Genomic DNA, 23,494 nt, shown 5'->3' on the forward strand with positions numbered 1-23,494 from the left:
TGTTCTTTGCTATAGGAGTGTTGGTTGTGACCCTTACAGAAAAAATATCACATCTTTCTGCTCCTATGAACTTTGACCAGCAAACTTTATTGATGATTTTCTTCCTCTGAGTTCATGGCAAAACAATCTTTGATTTAGTCAGGTCCAACTTTTTAGAATTATACTAGAATTCTTCTTATTTGAAAATTATCTGGAAGGCCTTTTCCATCAAAATATACCCAAGATTTTTTGTACTACCTTTAATGCTAACAGCTCAATGACTCTTTCTCTGATTTCTATAGAAGCAGTCTTAACTGTCACCATTATTACATCCTTGTCTGGATATATAGCCTGTTGTAGTCAGCATTCCCATGACAGGGATGAAATATTCCACTCTGGAAAATTAAAGGAAGAGAGGGGTTAGTTGGGTTCACAGTTTCAGAATATTCAAGGCATGGTAATGTGACTCCAAGGAAGAAGCAGCATGGTGTACGGCAATGGCAGAGAAAATCTTCTCAAGTCACATCAGCCAGGGAGCAAGAAAGCAAGAAAAGCCCGACAGCGAGAGACAGCAATAAGCTCCACAGAGCCATCCTCCATACCATGCCCCACTTTCTTCCATTCAATGGCTTTTGAAAGACACATCAGATCACGTCTTCCCTCCACTAAACATCCAGAGTGCTCCATTTCAGGTGAGAAAATCCAAGTCCTTGCAAGGACCAACAATCCGCCTCACGATATACTCTATTACTTATTTTCAAAACTTATCAGCCACTCCCACTCCCAAGGCTCCATTACTGTCTCTGTGGTCATGGGCACTGGCAAAGTTAGATCCACTCAATTTCTTCTTACATTTTGGGAGGTGCTTTTATCTCTGATGTCTGAAGGCTGGCTAATTGCGTCTTGGCCTTCTTCAATTCTTTCCTCAAATGTCAATATTTATATATGTCCTACCTTTTCAATTTTAAAAAAAATTGCATATTTTCTAATGTTCCTAATATCTTTCATCAGTAATTATATTTTTATTTTTAATGCACTTATTAACTTTTCAACATTATGTAATTTACTTTTATAAATAGTTTGTTGTCTGTACCTTTCATTAAAATTCTACTGATGCGATATGAAAGGTCCTCAGCTGCTCTGTTTTTTTATCAAGCCATTGGAAGTATATAACTAAAGCCATGTACTTTTCTGGGTATTGGGAAGAAACTATAACATTTTCTCAACTATCTGGAAGTTCATGACTGAGGACTCTATAACAAAAGGGAGACTGACAAAAGAAAAGTAGAGATATTGTTTATTTTAAAGTTTACATAAAAATCAGAAACTGAAGACCTAAATAAATGGGAAATATGTATACTTTTATGCTAAATTTGATTGAGTATAGAGTAACGGAGAAATACATGTGGAGGACAAAACTGTACATTTCCTGGTAATAACTTGGAGAAAACTCAGGAAGGGTTATTTGATGAGACTTTCTTTGTTATCACTGTGTCTTAGAGGAGAAGCACATCCCTTTTCTCTGGTTAGAAAGGAATATGTAGAATGGTGGTCTGATGACCTACTTTGGATGGAGGTGAGCTAGATTTTACCATGTGTATTATAGAGGAGTAGGGTAATGGGACAGTGAGCTGTGTTGGTGCTGTTTATTCAATTGCCAATGTAACATATTTTGGGATAGTGTGCGACTGTCTTGGTCACAGTCATAAAAATTTAACTCTATTACTTGCTGTTCTCTATCTTACAACATTTCCTTCACTTACCTGAATGAAGGCTTAAGTGTGAAGGTGATATCTTTTAAACACCCAATTTCTTATTCAGGTGATCGGGTTTTTTTCTTCTTCCCTTTTTTTCTGCACTTTTAAACAATACTCTCAGACTCCAAATTATAACAAAAAATCTGCACTGCACAATCTAAACAAAGAGTAGCTTCTTTAGAAAATCTAAAGTCATTTTCATTTATTTCAGCACACAAATACACCCTAGCCTAATTTTATTTTTTTCTTCTTGAAATTTTCTTTTAAAAAGACAGACAGAAGTAGCAAATTTAACATTCTGAATTTTTCCTAGCATTTGTGTTAGTTTTCTAACTTTGTTTGCACTTGGTCTACTCTCCTGTGCTAACAGATATAGAAGAAATTAATACAGCAGAATTTGTGGATTCTTCTCATTATAATTTGTTTGTAAGAATTAGATATTCTACACACTAACCACCCCCAAAATATAAGGATTGAAATGTGATTCATTGTTTTAGTGAAAACTCAGGGAACTTGATTTATGTCACACATTAATATAATAACCTTTGAATAATTTTCTATTTTCCTTTCTTGTATTCAGTTAAAGGAAAATTATCCCAAACTCTGTGCATTGTAGATTGTTGATTAGGTCAATGTGTGAAATTTGCCTTTCATTATATTCAGGGACTGAGATTATGGTGTTTCAGCCTATTGGCCAGCTCCTACTGAAACTGTTGGGAAAGATTTAACAAAATATTTTCAAAGACATATAAAAAAATCACTAGTTCTCCAAATCAAATAGCTATATATATCTTTGCTGACACCTTCTGGCTCAAAGACAATGAAAACATTTTAAATTATAAAGTAACACCAAATAATTATTTAGATTACTGTGTTAGTTATGATTAGACTCTGTCACATGCAACAGAAAATATCAAACAATGAGTCATCAAAAAGCAATATATCATGATTTAACAAAAGATATTCCTAGACAGTAAATGAAATTTTGTATAGAGGTATTCTGGCACTGTCATATACATTTACATTTTTACAATAACCTCTGCCTTGTTGACTCTCATTATTAGGATTCTTCTTGAAGTATTAAGTATAGAGTAACAATATATTTGCTTTTTCACAATATTTCTAGTTTACAAATGTAGCTTTGGATTAAGTCTTAAAATATCTTGCTTTACTCTCTAGTGGACTCCAAATTGGTTTCTAGTTTCTATGTACACACTTGAAGAGCATTCTCTCCTTAGTCAAATTCTATCTGTATCATCCAGACTTTCATCTCAGAATGATTCTGAATTTCTGGCTTCTCTTTTGACTGTGGCATTGTACAATGTTTTTACAAATGTAGCTTTGGATTAAGTCTTAAAATATCTTGCTTTACTCTCTAGTGGACTCCAAATTGGTTTCTAGTTTCTATGTACACACTTGAAGAGCATTCTCTCCTTAGTCAAATTCTATCTGTATCATCCAGACTTTCATCTCAGAATGATTCTGAATTTCTGGCTTCTCTTTTGACTGTGGCATTGTACAATGTTTACATAATTCTCCCATGTCACCTTTGTAGAAATCTCCACCTTTGATATCTGATGATCCATAAATCTGATCAGATTCTTCACTGTATATTATCCTCTGAGTGATTTGATTATGCTGAGCGGCCTTTTAAAAGAATCGTATCTTGTCAGATTAACCATAGTTATTTCTTATCACTGTTGCTTCCTCTTTGTAATTTTCCATCCACTGAAACCCCACTCACTCTGTGGATATAAAATCACATTTTTTCTTGTGCTTGGCATTGAGTATATATCTCAAATACCATGAAGTTCCATCTTAGGTGTTTGTCTTGAATAAACTCTGTATTGTAAGGGGAGATCCTAACACATGCTCTGAAGTAATTTCTTGCTGTAGCCTTTGTGACCTTTCCCAAGCATGTATTTATCCTGTATACTCTCTCTAAAAATTATCTTTCCCTAATTGAAAAAGATTATTGAATAGACAATTAGAGGATAAAAGGAATAAAGTATATAATAAATTTAGCTTGGAATAATTTAAATAAATACTTGCTATGATTATGACATAAATAACCTAGACTCTAATTATTATAATTAATGTAAATTCTACTAGGAAGCACACATAAACTCTTGAACATTATCCACAGACTCAATGAAATAGCTCTGTCCTACTAAGCAAGCATAGGAGGGCACTCACCTATGCAAGCAGTGGCAATTAACCAAGCATTCCAATTCTATTATAAAGTCTTACATCCTTCATCACAAGCACTGGAGGAGGATATGCTCTCTTGACTTCTGAAAAAAAGTGTTCATCCCATGCTTACTTCCAGAAGATTGATTGGGTGTGGGTGCTTCATTTCCCCTAGATGAGATCAAATTAACATTAACTCCTTCACCATAGAAACAGCCTGAGTTTAGGAAAACTTTATAAGGTTTTAGCTTTCACAACAGTAATAGATGAGGTTAAATAAACAGCCCTGAATCAAGAAAAGTATGATTGTAAGTAGGTATATTTAGTATAAATTAAGGTGGGCTCATTGTTTTGTGAGTTTTAAAATTACATTTTAAAGTCCATTGGCTTTTATGGTATAATTATAACATAATTAAGCACATATGGAAGGGACTTGTCACTTCAGCTATTTGAATTGAAAGAAAGAGCAGCTTTTATTTTCAAGTGATAAGGAGATTGCATTGTAAGTTTCATTGTCAGTGAAAATGACTTAAATTATAAAAAGAGAAAGAGAAGAAAGTAAAGAAATATTTTAAAGTTCAAAAGAATTAAAATTAGTGAATTACCCAATGAAAACGAAACACAAAAAAAGACCAGAGGTGATTGTTGATACTGAAATGATAACATAAAGTTAACTTTAAATTGTAATTTTGGTTAACTTCAGAACACATAATCAGGTATATATTTCCAAGATATTTGTTTTCAGCTTAAAATATTCCATTGCCTTTTGTGTTGATTTAATTATTTTTCCTTCATCAAGATCTCATACTGATTGTCTTCTGTGCATGTTTGGTTTTCTCCTAATCCTCATTGGGTCAAGTCAGTCCAGTCACTTAGATTCTTAACATCATTTCTTTGTCAAGATGTCCCTTCTTCTCTCACTGAATGTATTATCTTTTTGAATTGTTAATCTTCTAATTTTCTTTCTCATATCTTCATGCATTTATTGTGGGATTAATGACACTATTCTAATGAAGATTTCTTTATTTGTTAAGCCTTCAAAGTCTCTTACATGTTATAAAGCTGTAAAACCAAATAACTTGCTGCTGGCCCCTGCTGTATCTATTTCTCTAGGCAGAATAATGCTCTCAGTGGGATAAAAAGGTAAGCATTGAAGTAGGTCAGGGATTTCCTTACAAATAGTACCACTACTCGATTGCTCCTTTATAGAAAATAACAAGAGCCTGTTTTTATCTGATTGTGAAGCCTTTGGCATCTTCTGTACACTTTCAAGGCTGCAGACCACAGTGGAATAGATTGAATTAATCTCTTTAGGTTTAAGCTTATTTATCAAAAGGGAAGAAGGCCGTATACCAAAGTCTTAGGTCAAGCCCTCTGCTTTCAGTACCACCTCCCTCCTTCACATAACTGATGTGACTTAATAATGTCTTTACACACTGAATAATACTTTTCAGCTCCCTCATGAGGCCAGAGCACAGTGAAACATTGTGTAAATGTTGAAAGATATAATATTAATTCACATGTGAATCTGAGAGAAAGATTAGAAAGATACAATATTCTTCTGGGGATTTTCTGGAAATTAAGACAGGCATTTTGTTTAATTTTTAAATGTGTATGTATATATTTTGTGTGTATATATATATATATATATATATATATGTAACAAAATAAATATAAATTCAGATTTAACTTCATCAAAACTCAGAATTTTTAGAAAAGACATGAATCATTGTCTAAGAAAAATATTTCTTAAAATATTATTAAATACTATTACATTACACACTATCATTTTAGGCCTTTGAGTGAATTCCATTTGTGCTCTGTGTTCATTCAGTTCAGATTTGATAAGTAGAGACAGTGGAAACTAACAGTATACTTGTGAGAAGTGCGGTTCATAGTGTTATCATACTTGTCCCCTTAGACAATTTACCAGTTAGAAAAATTTATTATGGTCAAATTTCCAAGGATTCAATGTCTCTCAAGGAAGAACATCTACTTTTTCTTATTTCCAAGGCCAGCGCAAAGTGATTTATTTCTGTAATACTATTACTTCATACCACTTCTTCATCAGTGTATTTCTGTACACATTTATTGAAAACCTACTACACACAATTCACATAAATATAATGAATAAAACATAATGCTTACCTAGCAAAATCAAAGACCTTGCAAAAATATTCCATTGAAACATATAAAATGTACAAAAATGGGGAGCTGGGGATTTAGCTCAGTGGATCCGTTGCCTGTCTCTCAAGTTCAAAAAAAATAAATTTTTTATCAGTTTTTCAAAACTAAATATTTTGAACAATTTCAAACTGAATGAACAATTGAGCTAAAATGGGAGGTGAGAAGAATTGGACATTATTTCCAGAAAGAGTCAGACATCATGAACATTTGGATCCAACTATGAAGATGGCTGAAAGTATATTTCTGGGCCAAGAAGGTTTAGGTATAACCTTTTAATATCCATATTTAGTCAGAAATATAGTACATCATGATACTGATCATTAACTCAAGAAGAAGTGGTTATAAATAATGACTGTACCTGGACAGTTTACTGATCACAATTAAAGTGTCATGAATTTAAAATTCTGCCATATTCATTGGATAATTATTGAGTGTGGAACAGACCAGGTTCAGATATTAAGAAAACTATGGAGAAAGCTATTGTGCCAGGCTATTGTTGTCACAATATTATTAAGTAAGAATGACCTCTAATGTCAACAATTTATTACAAAAATTATTTGTTCTCCTAGATCTACCATATGTTGATCTAATCTGGCTATCTCTTCTCTGGAGCTCTAGAAATAGTTACTTTAGGTGCAAGTGTTAAGTACAGATACTATCATGGGTAAACTTGAAATCCATATAGGAATTGTGAAAGGCTCAAAGTCCAAACACGGTTATACTTTTTGGCAAGTGAGCTGCTATCATATTGGCCAAAGCCAATCAAAGGGCCAAGACCAATTGTACAGTAGGGTGCTTTGTGAGTCAGGCTCAGTCAGGACACAAAATACACCACAGGTAGTCAAAAATTTTAATAAAATCTTCTTAATATGGTGATGATGTTAACTACCTGGGTATAGTGACTGTTGTCTGTAATCTCAACAATTCAGGAGGATAAGCCAGCAAAATCACAAATTAGCGGCTAGTTTAGGCAATTTAGTGAGATAAAATCTTAAAATTTAATAGAATGTGGTTGAGGGACTGGGAATGTTGTTCAATTATGAAACTCCTGCTTAGCTTGTGAGTTCAATCCATAGTAACATAAAGAGAGAGAGGAGAGAGAGAGAGAGAGAGAGAGAGAGAGAGGAGGATAGAAAGGATCACTTCCTATCAAATAATCAAAATTTGCAAAAATAGATAATAGTATGAAGTCCCTATTTAATGGGCTATGCCCTCCTCATATTCAAGTGCTTAAGTCCTAGCACCCAAATTGATTATATATGAAGATAGGGCTTTAAGTAGGGTTAATGGGATCAAAAATGCAGGTAAAAGCAATAGAACTAGTGCCATTGCAAGGGCAGGAAGATACTCAGGGAGATGTGCATAAAGAGAAAGACCACGTGAGGAACAGTGAGAAGGTTCATCTTCAAACTAGGAAGCAAATCTTGGTAGAACTATAAAGCCTAAATTCCAGAACTGTGAGTAGATAGATTTCTGTTTTGACACCTAGTCTATGATATTTTGTTTGAAGTCTGAAGTAGCAGAATAAACCCCATGGAAATGAAATTTAGACTTTTAAGGCAGAGATCAAGGTTATTTGAAATCTGAAGACTAGTTTCTTTGGAATGTGACACAGAATTCTAAGTTTATGCAAACATCCTGAAAACACAAAAATAGTTTTAAAAATCAATATTATTAAAGTTATACAGGGAAAGATTTCTATCAGGTTGAGTTTGGGAATTTATACTAGCTATAATTATGAATATAAAAATATATTAACCATAGTGATTAATTATATTTTATGTAATATGAAACACCTTTTAACTTAAAAACATGTATGTTTTTCTTAATAAGTGTTATGGTTTGTGATTAAATATTCCCCCAAAACATCAGTGGTTATATGTGGGGCATTTTCAGAGGTGGCTGATTCTAGAGTGTGAGATTCTGGGGTTCATTACATGGTACAATGCTAGGCTCAAGGGCACTAGGATTAAGGGTGTGAGTGCTGCCTGCCCTAAGTAGCCTAGATAAGATAGAAGGGATAGAAAGAGCTGTGGTTATCCCTTTTATTGATTACTTTACTATCTTCTGCCTGCCATGAACTATTTCTCCTCTGCAGTACCTGTTTGCCATACCACCCTGCCTTGAAGCCAGGCAATTACAGACTGAAACCTCTAGAAACTATGAGATAAATAAACCTTGACCCTTCAACTTTAGGTGCAAAGTGTTTTGTCACAGGGATGAGAGAAAAGTAACTAAAACAGAATTCGTTACCAGGAGTGAGATCAGTAAGGCTTCCACCCAGATTACAGAAGGCCTGGGAGGCCACACTGTGTGCCCCCGAGAAGGCAGTGTGTGAAATTGTAACTGTGAACCCGAAGGTGTGGTAGAGATGTCAGGCGTTTGGAGAATTCAGGAACGTGGATTTCCTGAAGAAAGCTGCAAGGAAGAAGCAGCACTGGCCGGAGACAGAACTCAAAAGCTGTGGGAGCTATAATTTCTGGCAGTGTCATAGGGGTGTAGCCAACCAAGCCATTTGAAGTTCACAATTTGCAATAGGCTGCTGGGGAAGCTGAAAGTGAAACTGTGGAATTTAATGTTTGCCTTCCTGAATTTTGGTCTTGCTTTATTTCCTTTCTTTTTTATTTCTGTACCTTTTGGAATGGAAATGCCTATCTTGTGTCATTGAATGTTGAACATGTTTAACTTTTTTTTTTTTCATGTGTACAGGGGCTTGAAGCTAAGAGTTGGCCTTAAATCTCAGAAGAGATTTTGGACTTGGACTTCAGCAATGATGAAACTGTTAGGATTTTGATAACTCTTGGAGATGGACTTGCTTTTTGCATAAAGGCACATACGGGAGTCTTGTCTTAGTTACTTTTTTTTTTTCATTGCTGAGAGAAAATACTCAACCCTTAAAGGAGTAAATGTTTATATGGCTCATAGTTTGTAGACATTCACAGTTGGATGGCCCCAAGGCAGCGTGGCATGGCACACAGGCATTCCAAAGGAAAAACTGTTCACAGAAGGCAGAAGGCAACAAGACAAGCAAGAAGCTTTAGCAGCCTTTGTCTACCCTTCTTATACTCTATCTAGGTGACCGGAATGAGGGTGTAACCAAACCATTCAGTTGGCTAATTTCATAACCACACACCCTTAATCCCAGTTCCACACTCTAGATCCAGCCACCCCTGAAAAAGCTCCACCTATGATTGCATGAGGCTTTGGGGGAAATCTAGGCATAAACCATAGCAATAAGAAACATCATAATAAAAGAGAAATGCAAAATAAAAAGACTAAGATGCTAAATGTTTTAATTCATACTAAGGATTTCACCAATATTAAATACATTTTTGTCTGAATAATGTAAGGCCAAATAAAATTTCAAGGGAGCAGTAGCAAGACTTGCTGCTGTCTGCTAACGAAATCCACCAAAAACTGATGAGCCACTAAAATCACACTAATTTACACCAATAAAGTCTGCAAAATACATCGCATTAATAGTGTTCAAATATGATGTAAATAATTATAAATTTTTGCATAAGTGTAATAATATATTTTTAAAATTTTATAATAAATGATTTGCAATCATTAGTCTTTATAGTACATTCAAGTATACATTTGGGGGTTTTATTCTATATGTTTAAATTTACATAGCAGCTGTTGCACAGATATGCAAATAAGGCCAACTGAAGTATAACTTAAATTATGTTAAATTCATGTTACACCGAATTATTTACAAAAATACTTCTGATTAAATGTTTGACAACGTTGCTTGCAGAAATCCTTTTCCAAATAAATGTGTATTTTTAAGTAATGACCTTGTATAGATCCTCATATAACACTGGTTATTCTGATTGTCTTTCCCTTTGTCATTTTACACTTCCTTTGCAAAACACAAACATATTTGCCTGTTTTCTCTTACAAAGACTTCAATACTTTCATTTGTTGCTTTGTTAACTGCTCACATTCAAATCTCATTTCTTCAGTAAGGAAAGTTATTAAAAAGTAGTTTAAAAATGAAAAAAATCGCTTTATTTTTTGATACCTGGAACTGAACCCGGGTCCTTGCACTTGCGAGGCATCTACAAGAACCACTGAGCTAAATCCCCAGCCCCCAAAAAACCCTTGTTTAAAGAAAACAATGGTGATAGACTATGGTATGTTGGAACAAACACTGGTTGCTGTGGATTCCTTCCCAACTCTCCATTTAGCGATACTACTTTGGCAGCTTTAAATTGTTGCTTTCATAGAAGAAAAGAAAAGAAAAGGTGGCATGCAAAAAATTGGAAAAGAAAACGGGATTTTTATTGCTCCAGGAAAGTAAGTTCAACATTTTCTATTATAACACTAAAGCTATTTGCTGTTATGAAATGATACTAGCAAGGATGAAACCATTCATTAATATTTGAATATTTACTTTTGACTTTCTAGCATTTTATCTCATCAAACAATTTAACACCAGCAATAGTCATATTGAGCAATTTTATATAATTTTCACAATGGATATACACTATATCTAATTCAAGGTAATCCTTAAATTAGTAAATGCACAGCAAATAGTAAGTACTACTATGATTTGGTACAGCACTAGGAAACTCACATCATTACACTAACATATTTTCCCAATCTTAAGAATTTGTTTAATTAACATTGCCATTGAGTTATATAGCAGCCACACAGGGAAAATTAACTTGGAGAGAAATTTTGAGGATTTGATTTTGTGCATACTAAGTGTCAAACTATATTGGTTATCTAAGAGAAGTAATTGGTTTTACAAATATATAAGGTTAAAATTCAAGAAACAGGTTAAAGTTTAAATGATAAATTTAAAAGGGTAACATTTCTATACGATCTTATTAGAAACTATGTTTTTGTCCGTGAAATAAAACAGATGCAAAATAGAGAGAATAGATATCATGGAAAAATGTGAGGAAAACAATTTAAAAAATTATCACAAAGGGGAAACCCACTTTCTGTTCCCCCTTTTGTCTCTCAGACAGAAGCTATCTTTAGCTTCATAAATTTTGTTACTCTTAAAAGAAAAAAGGTAGGGCTGGAGATTTAGGTCAGTGGCACCTCACATGCCTCATAAGCACAAGCTTCTGAGTTCAATCCCCAGTACCAAAAAAAAAAAAAAAAAAAAAAAAAATCAAAAACATGTTTCAGTTTGATCATTTCCCAGAAATTTTTTCAAAGTTGAACTAAGAAATTCTGATATCACTGAAAATAATCCAGACAGCAGAATCATGAAGAAAAACTCTAACTTATTTTTACTTCAAGGTTTTTTTTTTTTTTTTAATTGAGTTTATTGGTACATTTAGGGATACAGTACAGTTACATTCATTGTTGGGATCATGTACCTTTACATGGCAAGTCTTGATTCTCATTTTTTTCCCCTTACCTCTGCCCTCCCCTCACCCCCTCCTCCCCTCCCCATCTACAAACACTTTATTTTCATCTTTTCATTCTCTCACATTTTTTTCTTTTCCCTTTTTGTTCTTCCCCTTCGTATCACACCTTCCCTACACCTTTAGCTCCTTTCCTCCCATTTCTAAATGTCAGTAATCTTATTAGAATCTTATGCATTGTTGCAGAATATTCACACCAGGGAAACTATTTGGTATTTACACATGTGGGACTTATTTATTTCACTTAGGAGTATATCTTCAATATGTATCCATTTTCCTATGAATGAATCTATTCTCTCGCTCTTTATGGCTGAGTAATATTCCATTTTATAGAAAAACCACAACTTCTTTATCCAGTTTCCAACAGATGGGCAAATAGGTTGTTTCCAAGATTTAGCTATTACAAACTGTGCCGCTATAAACATGGGTGCACATACTTCTCTGTGATATGATTCTTTTAGTTCTCTTGGAAAGATACCCAACAGAGGGATGGCTGGGTCAAATGGAACCTCCAGTCCAAGCTCTTTGAGGTATCTCCATATTGATTTCCATAGTGGTTGCACTAGTCTGCACTCCCACCAACAATGGAGGAGGGGTCCTTTCTCCCCACAACCCCGCCAACATTTGTTATTGTGTGATTTCTTGATAGCAGCCATTCTTTGTGGGGTGAGGTGGAATCTCAGTGTTGTTTTCATCTGCATCTCTCGAATGACCAGTGATGTGGAACATTTTTTCATATATTTTCTTGCTGCTTTCACTTCTTTGTATGAGAAATGTCTGTTCATTTCGGATGCCCATTTTTGGATCGGGTCTTTATATTTTTATATAAATACAGAAAATATGAAATTAGTACAATAAACACACAAAAACTGATATTATCAAGGAATTTTATGAATCAATATAACTCTAAGTCCATACTAAAATACTTGGTCATTTCAATCCAATACGTGTAAAATCTATATCTATAATTACATCTTTCATTTCTATATCTATGTTTATAATGTAACTATATACACATCTCTTTATACATTGTACATATAATTGTATGCATACATATAGGAAAGGTTATTCACTATTAGAAATTTATGAATATAATTTTTTGTTTGTTGGTTTGTTTGGTTCACTGCGATCAAACTCAGGATTTTATGCTTCCAGGCAGACAGCAGCAACAGTGAGCTAAAACCTCCAGCCCATGTGTATAATTTAATGAAAGAAAGATAATCATTTCATAAGCCAAATATATTTTGATGTCTTAAGATATAGCACCAAATTTTATTTAATGAAAAATAAATGTTATTGCCATCATAGATTTTCATGGATATATTGGATATATTATTCAAATACAGATATATAAATATTCAGAGATAACTGCACTTTAAATGTTAAACCTTTTCCCATCAAAGTCTAAGGAGAGTATGATATTGCTCTGACATTCATTATTGACCCAACATTCATCATTGACATCATTTTAGAAGTGCTAGCAAAGACACATTTTTGTAGAAAGTAAATATGGTGAATATTATACAAAAGAAATAAAAATTATCATATGCAGATACAATGATTAAAGAACTAAAATAGCAGGATTTCCAAGAGAAGTGTATTTAAAAATAGAATTCCATAAATAGTATTATTATAAAAAATCTTTTGATTTCTAATATTAAAAGCTATTTAAAAATTTGAAGAGAAAAATATTTTTAATTTTGTGAGAAAAATATACTGAAAGAAAGGAAAAAAGCTGTATACAGCAGTCAAAACAAGACTCATCAATTTGACTACATAAAATTCTTTTTTATTCATAGAAAAGAAACTAAAATACTGCAAAATGAGAATTAAACATCGGTGATAATTTCATAATTCATATGTGAAGTGTTAATTTCTTGAATATCTAGAGTGCTTTTAATAACTCTAACACAAAACTAGAAAAGAAAAAGAAAACCCTGGACTACAATATACAAATTTACAATGCCTGGTTGGGGATTTAGCTTAGTGGTTCTGGTGCTTACCTCACAAGCACTAGGGCCCAAGTTTGATAGCCAATACCAAAAAAAATAAAAATAAAAGAGGAAACCTACAATGCAGTAATGCTATTAAAAAGTATTTAACATTACTTAGAGAAGTACAAAGTAGAAGAATAGTAAACTGTTATCTTAGATAGCAATATAATAGTAGAAATCGTTGGAGAGGTTTTCAACTGTTGAAATTATAATTTCATAAAACATTATACAAAATTTTTGTTAACATTAATAAAAAATAGACACATACTTAGCCATAAAGAATAAGAAACTAGAATCATTCATAGGGAAGTTGATGACATACTCTTAAGTGAAGTAAATAAGACACATGTGTAATTAATGAATAGTTTCTCTGGTGTGAAAAACTAAAAGTATAAATAAGATCCAAATGATATAACTGACAATGTGAAATAGTAGGAAAAGGGCTAAAGGTGTAGGGGAAGTGAGAAAGGTAGGGGAAAGAAAATAAGGGAAAAGAAAAAATATGAGAAAATGAAAGTATGAAAACAAAGTTTTTGTAAATAAGGAAGGGTGGAAGGTGTGAAGGGAGGCAGGGGTAGGGGATTCAAGACCTGTCATGTAAAGGTTCAAGATCCCAATGATGAATGCAACTGTACTGCATACCTAAAAAGTACCAATAAACACAATTATGATAAAAAGAAAAATAGAGTTTTCTGTTCCATAATGGTGGCAGGAGTGAGGGGTTCCATGAAGATCAAAGCCCAAACTGATTAGATCAATTTATAATTGATTAAAAATTTAAAAATTTACTAGGTATAACAGAAAACTACAGGATTGAAAAGCAAGAAAAAAAAACAGACCATAGAAACAAATCAGTTGTGCTTGAAAACTCCATGCTATAACTAAACACATATTGAAATACATTGAAAAAATCATGAAAATAATTTAAAACAAGTGTAAGTGACATATAGGATACAATGAAGAAATCTGATTTATGGGAAATTTTAGTACTGTATAAGTATTCATGAAGAAAGGAAGAGGAAGAGGGAACGCAAGATAATAGGAAGAGATGAGACAGATTAAGAGAAAAAGAAAGCTAGAGGAAATAATATTTAATAATTAATTATTGATAATGTTGAAATTGATAAAGTGAAAGACAAGAAATGGTGTAAACTCAAACCATAAAAATATAAAGAAAATATGTTCCCCTAAAATAATGGTATCTGTGCATTTTGGTGCACTCCTGTAAATCCCAATATTCCAGGAGGCTGAGCTACAAGGGTTACAAATGGCAGCATAGCCTGGGCAAATTTGTGACTTAAAAGAACCTATCTCAAAATAAGAATAATAATATTAAAAGAATAAAAGGTTTGAGAATGCAGTTTAGCTTGAAGGCCCTGGGTTCAATCCCTAATCACCATCATCATCACCATCACTATTGCTGTCAGCAGCAGTAGCAGCATTGTACTCCTAGGATACAAAGATAAAATTTAAAACAAACCAGAGAATGCTGTAAAACAAATACATACTAGTTTTAAAAAAATCAGCCAGAAGGATGGATTTGTTCACTAACCAAAAGATTTAATGAGAATAAAGATAAATAATTGTATATACTTAAATGGAAAATAACTGGTAAAAAAAAAATCTCTGAAGCTAAAAAAATTCCTAAAATGAGAGTAAAGCAGATTTCTTGATACAAACATTGAAAGAACACTATGCACAAATAACATAATGAAAAGAAGTTTTAAAACAGCATGATTATAATGATCCTGGGACCACAAAAGGAATAAACACAATAAGAACTACAAAAAAATTTTGATAAATTTAGGTAAGCATCTGTGTGACAATATCAATTATAGAGTTTAAATATATGTTCATATATTTATGAGAGCAATTTCACTGCATATAGGGTAAGAAAAGAGCAAGTGAAAGTTTAATATTGTATGTTCCTTGTTTTGTTCTGTTTTGAAATTTGTGAAAAGTAATTCAAGTTAATTTTTTCCTTTTTATTTGTCCAAGTTTGCCATACATATTGATTATATTCACTGTAGGGGACTGTAAGGTACATGCACATAACAAATTTCAATTCCCTTCTTTTTGTCTATCCTTAACCTCCACTTCATTTGTTCAACATCAGATTCATTTATTTCTAAGACCTTATAAAGTTAATCATCATATATACAGATTGAAAACTACACTGATAGGCCAAAGAATGTATTAAACATGTAAGATGATTTTACTAGGTCCAGGTACACATTTAGACACATTTTCTGTGCTAAAAGAGCACTACATGTGAGGATGTTCAGCCGTTTAGTTAGTATGGATAATAATACAAGCAAGGTTCATAAAGGGCAAGACAAAGCATCCTCAAATTATGGACAGAATAGACAAAATATGAGGTTGTAATTAGAACCTTGTTCTTCTAGATAGGAAGGTTTTAATTGTGGGAATGGAATTTGGGTGCAAGTTACTCTGACTCAGCATGTTGGGTTTGCCCAGACTTGCTTCTCAAAACAAGCCAAATGAAGGTTTATCCTTCACAGGCTGTACTCTTCAGGCGTAATCAGTATTGTGGCCCCCTACACATCTGAGTTATTTCGCAATATAGTCTTAAAGTACATCCATTTTCCTACACATGACTCAAATTTATCTTTTCTATGGCACAGCACTACTCTGTGATGTTTAAATATTGCATTTAATCAATTCTTCTGTTGATGGACATATAGGCTCTTTCCAATATTTAGATATTATGAATTGTGCTGCTATAAACATGGGAATGCAAACATCACTGAGGTATGATGTCTTTAACTCCTTGGGAAAGATAGCTAGAAGGGGAAGAGATAGGTCAAATGGAATTTCAGCTTTTAGGTTTTTGAGGAATCTCCATACTGATTTCTTTAGCTGTTGTTTCCGTTTACAGTACTACCAACAGCAAAGAAGAGTTCCTTTCTTCCTTCAGCCTAACTAGCATTTGTTATTGGTTGATTTCTTGTTGATAGCCATTCTTTCTGAAGTGAGGTGGAATCTCGGTGTTGTTTAAATTTGCATTTTTGAATGATCAAAGATGTTGAACATTTTTTAACGTTTATTGGCTGTTTGTATTTATTCATCTCAGAGGTCTCTATATATTTAAGATGTACATTTTTTAATTTGGCTTTTAATCAATGGGACCTAAATTTTGAGTTCTCTATACAATCCAGAGATCAGCGCTTGGTCTGAGTAGAACCAGGCAAATTTTTTTCCCACTTTATAAGTTGGCTCTTCACTCTGTTACTGGTTTCCTTCATGTACAAAAGCTTTATAAGTTGATGTTATCCCACTTGCTGATGTTTGGTATTATTTCTTTTGAGCCTGGGGTTTGTTCAGAAAGTCTTTGTCTAACCCTATGTCATCAATAATTTTAACTATTTTGTTTTCCAGCACTTTGATTATTTCTTTTCTAATGTATATTTCTTTGATCCATTTTTAATCTTAGTTTAGGCATGATGAGAGATAATGGTCTATATTCAGCCTTCAGCATGTGGAATGCCAGTTTTCCCAGTACTACTTGTTAAAGATACTATCTTTACTCTACAAAGAGATTTGGTCCCTTTGTGTTTGAAGTAGGGAAAAAAACGTCTTGTAATTTTTAGTGTAGACAAAAGAGCAGTCAGTCACGTATGAAAAGTGAATAATAAATTAATTAATAGAATGAAATTAATAAAAACTAAGAGAACAAAAACACCCTGGAATTATAAATAATTTAATTCAAGAGAAAAGAGAAATAAAAGAGAGACCTAAGAGTACAAAATAGTAAATGTATATAGCAGAGAAAAGATTGAAACCCAACTATGACAATAATTACATTAAGAACAAACTAAACCACAATCTATGATTAAATGGCAAGATAGTCAGATTAGTGGTATGAAGGTAAGCAAAGTATGCATCCAACAAGAGAAATACCGCAAGCGTATGCTAAGAAAAATACCATTAAAAAGTTAAATATTTTAAAAATAACTAAAATTGAGTGCAGTACAACCCAAAACAAATATAAACAACAGAAAGTGTATACAATATAAACACTAAACAATAGAATAAAGAATGCTTCCGTATATATGTTTATCAGTTGATTTTAAACATCACTTGAAATAATGATTTTTCACAGCGGTTTTTAAAAATTCCCAATCCATTAGTAAGATGTGAAACTTTTACTAATCTGTATTAATCTAATATCTAGTCATAAAACAACTTCTAGCAAATTAGACAGAAGTGAGCTCCCATTATATGAAAAAAACCTATAAATAGTAGAAATCATAGTTAATAGCCTAATATTGAGTTTTCTTTTTACTAGAAAGTGTAAATAAATCAAGGATTTAATTAATTGCCATTGGCTTCAATATTATTCTCAATGTTCTAATGTACAGTAATGTATTAATTTTTATTTCCATTTTCTATATGAAAAACTAAACTTATTTATAGATCATTATTCAACTGAAATGATATTATAAATGGATTAAATTTAAATAAAATTCTTTATTTTATATTTAATACATAAAATATAGAGTTAATAAAGGAAAAGTTAATACACCATGAATAATAAAAACTATACTAAATACATATACATATATTTTAAACATGACTGATTCATGCCAAGTTACTGCATTTAAAAAGAAAAGAAATGAGCAAATTAACTACTGAGTCACTAGCATACTGGGCTAGCTATACTTGAATTTTTCAAGTGTGAATATTCTGCCAGGGAACTAACCTAGCAAATGCAATTTTATCTGTTGACATTTAATGGAACCAGAAATTTGTATTTATATGGAGCATTACATATATTTGGAATGCTTTTCTCTTCTCTCAATGAAAACTAACCACAGTGTGCTCTTAAGGGATGTATAATTAAGCAGGCATGTAGACATCTCAGATACGTGAAATGGAAAGGAAGGAGGAAAAAGAAAAACGCTCTAGTATTTACCAAATGTTTAATATGTGGTTGTAACTGCATTAGGTACTCATTTTGTAACTCAGTTTTGAAAGAACCTCATGATATAATTCTCACTTGTCTAAGGAACTAGAAAAATCAGAACCCTTCAGTAACATGCTCAGTCAGTCAGCTTTTATATCACACAGATGGACTCTAACTTCAAAGGCTTAAAATTTGTCTTTATGGCATCATCCAAATGGCCTTCTGTTCACCTATGTAATGACAAGTAGACACAGAAACAATTTACCCTAATTACAGAATGTCTTGTTCAATCTTTTCCATTTAAAGTTGCAATACTTAAATTGAATTAACCTTTTCTCACTATTTCAAAAACATCCTGCTTCAATTAATTCAGAAAAAAAACCTCTAGGTTAAGTCAATGTCAATAAATATGAACTAATTTTGTTCATAGATTTTTATTAATAGTTTCAAAATGAATTTCATTTATTTCCAAAGAACTATAGTTTTAATTAAAAATACATTTTCAAACAAATATCTTAAAGAAATATGCAAACGTTGTTATTTACTGTGTGTTTGTTACTTGATATAGGATTTAAATGTATAACTAAGAGTAATACTAACATGACAGATAAATTGAAGTACCTGTTCAGCACAGGATATCTTTTAAATCAGTTTGTCTCCAAACATATAAACAGCAAGTTTGTCATGAACACAGTTTATAAGAGAAGCTATATCAATATAAAGACTTAGAATCCATGTTAAAGTGGATACATTTGTATTACAAATATTTATATGAAATAAAAGGATGTGTAAGCAGAAAGAAATGTAATTTCATTGAATAGTTCATGTGTAGCTTGTCATATTTGGTGGGTATAAGGATAGTTAAGAACCAGTCACGAATACTTGGAGTAAATGTTGAGGATGAAGCAATGTGTTAGTTAGAAGATAAGCATACAAGTCTGTACCAAATTTCTAATGAATTTAGCAAAGTTATACAGTACAATTAAAATACAGCAAAGTTAAAAGTAAAGTAAGATAGAAAACCTATGATCCAAATAAAAATGATTGCTTTTTTATAAACATCTTTCTTGGATATTTTAGCTGAACATAAAAGTATAATTCTTATGAATTCCCAGAAAATCTATTTCTAATAATTTTAGAAAATATTTTTTTAAAATTTTGAATGAAAATGCATTTGTTTTATTCACTTATATTTTATTTATTTATTCAGTTATTTTTTATTTATAGATGATATTTAGGGAAGTCCTAGGGGATTACAGAAAGCTTCAGTCAAAAGTACTGAAAAGTTTCCTTATACCCCCACTCCTGCCACCCTCAGTTTCCTGTACTGACGTTTACTTAGAGTATGTTATTACGATTGAACCAATACTGAGATTAAGTTATCTCTTTGTTATGTACAGTTCTATGGATTTTTCCATGTGCACATTACCTATAAAAAAATGTGACTGCTCTAAAAATGCCCTTGCCTCTCCAGTTCATCCTTTGGTCATTTGCCTTCTGACAAACACCTCTGGTAAACACATCTATCTTTTTTTTTTTTTTCAATATTTCCTTTTTCTCATACTTTATCCTTTGCCAGAGTATCATATAATGGAATCATATTATTTTCAGATGGTCTATTTTCACTTAATAATTTGCATTAAAGGATCGTGTACAAACTTTTTGAGAACTGATACCTCTTTGATTTTGGTCATTTGTATTTGGATTTTATTCTATAATCTCTTGTGGTGCTTTGGATTTCTTAATATTTTTTGTTTAAAATTTTTCTTATCTCGTGGACCGATTCTTCATTTTAAGATGTATTTTATTTGCTTTGGATTGTACTTGCAGCCTCTTAATATAGGCTATTACTATAATCACTGGTATATTTTACAGTATACTAGTATAATTTATACATTTTAACATTTTCATTATAGAAATTCTTTGAATATTTTTCACCTTCATACTATACAAGTTCAGATTTTTACTTTATTTTTTAACTGTTTTTTCTCATTGAGTTTATTGGTACATTTTAGGTATACAGTACTGTTACAGTCATCATTGGGATCTTGTACCTTTACATGACAGGTCTTGGTTCTCATTTTTTCCCCTTGTCCCTGTCCTCCCTTCACCCCCTCCTCCCTTCCCTATTTACAAATACTTTATTTCCATTTTTTTAATTTTCTCATATTTCCCCTTATTTCCTTTCCCCTACCCTTCCCACTTCCCCTACACCTTTATCCCTTTTCTTCCTATTTCACATTGTCATTATACCATTAGGATGTTATGTACAATTATAGTTTTTCACACCAGAGAAACTATTCAGTACTTACACATGTGTAACTCATTTATTTCACTTACGAGTATATCCTCAATATGTATAGATTTAAAAAAATGATTCTTGGTGGAGTCCATTATTTTACTCTCCCTTTGTTTATCCCTCTCAGAATTGATAAAAATATTCAGGGTGAATTCTCAAATTTTAAAAACTTACAATAAAAACACCTTATCACTAAATTCCCTCAAAATACTACCCCTTTCTTTGGATACACTTATCCATCATTCTTGACAATTTCTGAAGCAGTTTTGGAGCTTCTCTTTTGTGAATGTCATTATGGATTGTGATAAAACGTATGGCAAATCCTGCTGACCCAGGCCAGCCAACATAAAGGTAGGCTGCTAAAAGTGTACTGGCCTGTCCTTATATACTTTATTAAACAGATGTGATTTCTTATGACTTATGCTTCTTCCTGAAAGTCACAGCGACTATGAAAAATAAATATTTATAATCTATCCAAGATAATGGGGCAACCACAACAATGCAACTAAAAACCTTCGTAAAAGTGTACTTTCTAAAACTGTTCCATATATTGGGAAGAATCATGAGAAAAGTGGTTAGCCTTGTGTGAGGGATTTTGGTCACGTATCTATTAGTATAGAAAATATTTTAAATTTAAATACTCACTATACTTTCATCACACCTAATTATAAAATAAATATTTCAGTATATACCACTGTACTTTTATGACAAAATAATTTTATATTAAATCAAAAAACTAAGATATATATATCTATGAATAGAGCATGTTGAATACAGAGACATTTGTGTCACCATAGTGTGAGTATAAAAAGAATATAAACTGATGGGCAAATGGGCTGTTTCCAAGTTTTAGCTATTACAAACTGTGCCGCTATAAACATAGGTGCACATATATCTCTGTGATATGATTCTTTTAATTCTTTTAGAAAGATATCCGGCAAAAAAGATGGCTGGGTCAAATGGAACCTCCAGTCCAAGCTCTTTGAGGTATCTCCATATTGATTTCCATAGGGGTTGCACCAGTCTGCACTCCCACCTACAATGGAGAAGGGTTCCTGTCTCCCCACAACCCCGCCAACATTTGTTATTGTTTGATGTCTTCATAGCAGTCATTCTTTGTGGGATGAGGTGAAATCTCAGTGTTTTTTTCATCTGCATCTCTTGAATAACCAGTGATGTGGAACATTTTTCATATATTTACTTGCTGTTTTTACTTATTTGTCTGAGAAATGTGTGTTCATTTCAGATGTCCATTTTTGAATCGGGTCTTTATATTTGGAAACTGGATAAAGAAGATGTGTTTTTTCTGTAGAATGGAATATTACTCAGCCATAAAGAATGAGAAATTAGATTCATTCATAGAAAAATGGGTACATATAGAGGGTATACTCCTAAGTGAAATAAATAAGTCACACATGTGTAAATACTGAATTGTTTCTCTGGTGTGAAAAACTATAATAGTACCTAAGATCCTAATGATATAATGCACAGTGTGAAATAGGAAGAAAGGGGCTAAAGGTGTAGGGAAAGTGGGAAGGGTGGGGGAAAGCTAATACAGGAAAAGAAAAAATATGAGAAAATAAAAAAATGGAAATGAAGTGTTTGTAATGGGGGAGGGGAGGAGCGGGTGAAGGGAGGGCAGGGACAAGGGGAAAAATGAGAACTAAGACCTGTCATGTAAAGGTACAAGATCCGAATAATGAATGTAATTGTACTGCATACCTAAAATGTACCAATAAATTCAATGAAGAAAGAAAAAAAAAGAATATCAGTATAAAATTTTACATGGTTAATTAGTTAACTTATTTTCAATTCATTTTTATTTTCTAAACACCTATAGCTTTAATCCAGTTAGTTTACTGGTAAAATGTCTGGATTTATTATTCAAATTCAGTAGTTAGCTTTACTTGATTTGTATTCTAAAGGTTTTTTAAGATCATATTCATACAGAAAAAAGCTTATATTTTACTAGCATGTACTTATAATACTATTCTATTCTTTGTGCTCTTTATTTTTAATTCTCCAATTTTAGTATTATCCTTTTATATGTGATTTTACTTTAAAAAGAAAAGATTTTATTTGTCTTAATTTGTCACTGAGTTTTATTTTCTTATTTTTCTACTTCCTTCAAAACACACATTTCATCATGGTTTTTATTCATAGATTATGATTTGTAAAATGAGTAACTGCAGTCAGTGTAATGTGAAATAAATTTTGAAAGACTGTGCTTATAAGCTCCTACTACACTTTGTTACACTTTTGAAAAATGTGAGCTTTATAAAGTGTTGACTCCTTTTGGGAGGCAATCTACATAAGTTTTGGGAAAAATCATTTCACAATTAAATTATGACTAGGCCTAGTCTTCTGGCCTACAGGTTGGCTAACAATGATCCCATGATGCTGTGATACTCAAGGGCAAGATTACATCAACTGAAGACATTCCGGTTCCTTGAGAACTGAGTAGTGAGAGAAAGGTTTCTTCTGCAGTGATCCTCCTACCTCAGCCTCCCGAGTGCTGGGATTACAGGCGTGTGCCACCTCTCCAAGCTTCATCTTTGCTCACTTTACCTTCCTAATCAATTTAAACTCCTCATTGACCTAAAATCCTCATCAGCATAAGATCCTCATGGTCATAGGATTATGCACACACTTCTCAGAGACATCTGATCCTTCCTCTGATTATAAGATCCTCATCAATCTAAGATTGTCACTGCCCTCTGAGTCATGTGTTACTCTCCACAAACCCAATAAACACTGGCGAGCTAGGAGTA

The sequence above is a fragment of the Fukomys damarensis genome, unplaced genomic scaffold (assembly GCF_012274545.1).
Source record: "Fukomys damarensis isolate Sample0158 unplaced genomic scaffold, DMR_v1.0_HiC HiC_scaffold_35, whole genome shotgun sequence".
NCBI lineage: Eukaryota > Metazoa > Chordata > Mammalia > Rodentia > Bathyergidae > Fukomys > Fukomys damarensis.